At 32.6% G+C, this 4,823-nt stretch overlaps 1 long non-coding RNA gene across 2 annotated transcripts; it reads left to right on the top strand.

Annotated features, from left to right (window-relative positions):
- Positions 1–2,285: 2,285 nt before the first annotated feature.
- LOC118449345 (uncharacterized) lies at positions 2,286–3,766 on the top strand. Of its 2 annotated transcripts, none has more exons than XR_014983303.1 (3): positions 2,286–2,509; positions 2,624–2,753; positions 3,416–3,766. It is a non-coding gene; the product is annotated as an uncharacterized LOC118449345 (long non-coding RNA). The 2 variants fall into 2 exon arrangements; XR_004840375.2 differs by having other exon boundaries at positions 2,624–3,122.
- Positions 3,767–4,823: the final 1,057 nt, after the last annotated feature.

Below are 4,823 nucleotides of genomic sequence, written 5' to 3'. Positions count from 1 at the left end.
TTACCCCATGACCAACTACAATAGCTACCGAATGAACGACGGATACAAATATTTTGCTGAAATGTGATTTCACGCACTGACACCTTAACCGTTTCTATAGAAATAATTTTGGCTTTTAAAGGCTAACAAGTTCGGTTGATATTTAGTAAAACAGGAAAGTAATATAACGGTAATAAGGATCATCATCAATTGGAACGTTTTCCTAACTATGAAAAAATTAGAATAGAAAGAATAATGTCGAAAGTTTTTTGTGTAAACTTGTGAAAAGGTATACACTCTTAGATTCTTTTGTTAGATGACATCTGCTCATTGACAATAGTAATAGGCGTGAAATTCAGAAAATTTGTTAGAACGAGCCAAAGAAACGCTGACAAATTCTAATTTATGGGATCCCAAGAACAACCAGGTGGTCTGGAACAATTTCAAGAAGCTTCTTTATTCGAAACAGTGTATGTATTTTGAAAAAGATGAGATGAAACTATTAAATTGTCTTGAACACTTCCTGAATGCTCGTCCATTCGTAAATGAGCATTTATATATGTATAGAAAAAGTTGAGAAAATAATTAGATAGTTTAGTATAATTTCAAAAAGCTTCTTTACTCAAAAATGTATATGTATTTGGAAAAAGTTCCAAAAACAATTGGATTGGTTTGAACATTTTGAAAAAGTCTTTTCATTTTAAAAATGAATATTTGGTTGAAATAATTGGATTGTCATACTGACTCATCGTAATCGATTGATGGTAACATTCGCTTTTAAATGGCCAGTTGATCGTCCATTGTCCCATTTTGATTTCGTCTTGGCCACGTATCGTTTTTATCGAGCGTTTAATTAAAGCTCATCAATCTTTATTAGGCAGGCTGCCTTCATATCGACAGCATTGATTTCATGACGTTAGCTTGGAACCCTCGGAGAAAAGCGAACTCGTGTTCTATGGAGCCATGAATACGTTTATGGAGCATCGAAGGGTGCACCCTGTTAAGGATTTCATCATGAATCGAGCTAAGACAACGTTTATATACAGAAAGTTATTTTATCAATAATATGTTTATTAGAAACATTAGGATAGAAAATGTTGAAATATGCAACTAGAAATATTATTTAACAATTTTCTTAATTTTTCTAATTTTCCTCTAGATAGAGGTTAATCATGAAGGATATATTTATAGGATTTAGTATTAGTATGAACCTTCCTTAAACCTTTCTAACTAACACCACACCTTTCTGACCATTATTTCAAGTGACTTAGTACAATTTCGATGACCGTAGAAACCTTACAAGTTATTATGAGTGAAATTTCATCTCATGTAAATTTACTTCAATATTGTTAAAAAATTTGACAATTTGATCCTTAATGATACTGATCTTTTTACTATTTATATAATTTATCAGTATCATAAATTACTTTTTATATTTAATTTTATATTATAATAAGACCGTATAATTATATTCGTTTATTTTTGACATCGTTAATCTTTCAAGGTTAAATTGACGAGAACCTAAATTCTTAATAAAATTAAATGAACTTACCGAAATATTCATAGGTAGAAGTTAGGAGGATTAAATAGTTTCCTCGTATGTAGAAGAGACCAGATTGAGAAATAAATTGCGTAAAAGCTCGTTTGCAGTGTCTTGTAGATCGTCTTTCACATGGTAATGACGATCGTCCAACATTAGACCGCCGACTCTAATATCGACTAACGTAATCCTGGCTTAGGCCTTAGAACCCTCCCATCTCTCTCTTTCTCTCATACCCGTTTGCTTTAGCTCATGGTACTAGTGTGGAGCAAAGGGTCTCGCCTATATGACAAGTATATTACGCCATGCGTTTATATCAATTAGCCTCTGACGTTTCGGGGGTGTGCTCACTCGTGAGACCGATTCTAAAAGGGCCCTTTGCTCGTTTCTACCAAGGGTAAACGAATATTCCCTTTTATTTTCTTGGCCTAGACCTTTACAACGAACTCACCAAATTGTCCCTTAAATGTGACGAAACAGAGGAACGTATAGAAGAATATTAAGACAATCCTGAGATCAGTATAAAGTCCAAATTGATTTCAAATTCCTTTTTATCTTATCTTTTATTCTTTGCTTTATCCAAGTTGAGGACAAATTTGATGAATGCTATTGAAGAAAAATTCACTAAAAATTAGGAGAGAGAGAGAAGAACCAGGAAACACGCCTTTTTTTATATAAGAGAAAGAGAGAGAGAGAGAGAGAGAGAGAGAGAGAGAGAAAGAGAGAGATCCTTTTTGCTAACGTTTTTTCCTTCTTTCAGTAAGCCCTTAAAATGGACGGCAAAGAGCCTCTCTTTTCCAATGGGCCATCTCCTTCCAGTTTAAATCCATTTAAACGGGCCTGACGATGAGGATGCTACAATATAATACCGGTTACACGCGATCGATGGGATCCTCTGCTGTTTAGCAGCTGGTCTAGAAAGAATTTTGATTTATCGTTCCTACCACGACATATTAGGGACTTTCTATTTCGATCGGCAACTGCACCAAGGCTAGTCCTAAATATACACCTTTTTCTTTTATCTTATAACAATTCGTTAAATTGTATTATTTATAAAATTGTACAGATGTGATCTAGAAATAATGATTTTTGTTATTTTTTTAGATTCTTCCAAAACATCGATTGAAAAAAGTGGAAACATGAAAAGAATAAACGCATGCACTTTTCTAAATGAAGACATAAACATTTCCTTTTCATTGATTGGAACCTCGATTTGCTGCTTGACCAAGCACGAGTAAGGCTACTACTGATCAGCAAAAAAAAACAGCCTAGAATCTTTGAGAGAACACGATCGAGAGAAAGAGAGAGAGAGAGAGAGAGAGAGAGAGAGAGAGAGAGAGAGAGAGAGAGAGAGACAGAAAGAGAGGAGGAGTAACTAGGAAAAGTCGAGGTTCATGGGCGTGACAATTGGCCGGATGTGTTTTCCATTGTCCAAGTTTTGCGGCCTGTCCTGTGGCATGGTTTTCTTTTTATACCGAACCTTCGATCGATTTCGTAGGAAACGGCTGGAAAACTTGGACATTGTTAGATACGACGTTAAAGGGACTTGTCGGTTTGCTAAATACCTAGCGATAACTTTTCTTTGTTGAACGTGTCTGAAAAGGTGACGATCTTTTGATAAATTTCAACCAATTTTTTGGTATTTAGCTTAGTGTATATATGGTAGATGGATTTTTTATTGTCCTTATTTTTTCTTACTTTGTATAAATACGCGTTATAAAGTTTTCATTTAATTCTGTTTTGTTAGTTTATTGTAAATATTAAATGAGATTTTTAGATTATATTTTATAGATAGCACGCTATAAAGTTTCCATCAAATTTGTTTCTTTTTTGTTTAGTTTAGTGTAAATATCAAATTGATTTTTTAATTATTAATCATCTTTTTTTTCCATGTAGATACACACACACTCATACGCTGAAGCTTTAGAGGATCATGAGACAATAGGACACAGACACAACGATGAGCTTCCATGCAAGCTATTACCTCACTTCCGCTAACACAAATCTGCACTTTAGCGGCGTAAAGCTGACACGATGTTTTTAGCTGAATCTCCGCCTACCAGAGAACGACTTATTCAACCCTCTGATATAAGCTCGATATCGTGATCGTATCGTTAGTGTATGATACAGTTCCAATTGATCTACCCTCGAATTTTTTGATAAGATCATCATGATCTTTATGATATACGCTAGTCATGATAATTATGTTGATTTATTATAGCTATAGGCATTGCAGTCCACTTTGATCAAAACATTTTTTTTTATTCATTTCCAATTTTTAATTAAAGATAATGTGTTAAATCAATTTTCTTTATTTCTTTTTTTTTCTTTTTTTTTTTTTTTTTTTAGCTAAATTTATTTAATTAAATTAATTTACTATTAATTATAGTAAATTACTTAACAGTAAATTATACTCATCGGAAGCTACTACTCTAAACTACAAAACAAGTTCTTCAACCATTTAAAAGCTTAATGAAGTTGGTTCCTTGAATGTTCCTTCTTGGAGATTAATTAAATGCAATAGTAGATGCAATATAATATCTACTTGCATGCTTATTGTGTTCGAGTGTTATTACACGAAATGCGTTAGCCTTGACTAGTGACAAGTTCAACGAGACCTTTTCCAAATAGTTTTCGTCACTCGTGTAAATTCTTTTTATAAAAGCTCGTGTGTGTTAAATAAGCCTTATTTTTCAAAAAATGACCTTGGAAGAAATCCAAACGAAAATGTTATTGTGCAAGGTACTCTTTGCTATAGGTTTAAACTAACTCAAATTTTATTTTATAGGTGTTAAGAAAATCTTTTTAACATTTATATCAATCTAGACGACCTCTGGTCTATTGTTAAAAAAAGATTTACAGTTAAGTATATATCTGTTTGATCAAAAATTTGATCATTTATTATTACTATAATTGAATATTTCACCTAATTATAACTACTATTGTTTTCTATTAAATATCATAGTATTGTTATAGTATATTATAATATTAGACTTGTCAATAATTAATATTAAAATTTTAGTAAAAAAATTCTGAATACATATAAATATAATATAAAATACTGCAAATTCTTTCATAACTTATTGGGAAAAGGTGGAATATAAAATAACTTAAAAATACCTTTTTATGTACAGAAGAAAATCAGTGTATAAACAGTAAACGATTGGATAGTTGCCAAGAATCTTCAGAGAAGTACTTCGCAGGAAGGCTCTCGTTGCGTTCACTTACCTTCAGGAGGGAAATCTTTGGTGGTTCTGAAAGTAGGGGTACATTTCACCCCTCCTGCTGCCGGTAGCAGCGTTAT

The sequence above is a fragment of the Vespa mandarinia genome, chromosome 19 (genome assembly GCF_050613455.1).
Source record: "Vespa mandarinia isolate Hongniang chromosome 19, ASM5061345v1, whole genome shotgun sequence".
NCBI classification, from domain to species: Eukaryota; Metazoa; Arthropoda; class Insecta; order Hymenoptera; family Vespidae; genus Vespa; species Vespa mandarinia.
Note: the sequence above shows the minus strand (reverse complement) of the source record. Positions and strands in the feature narration are given on the sequence as shown.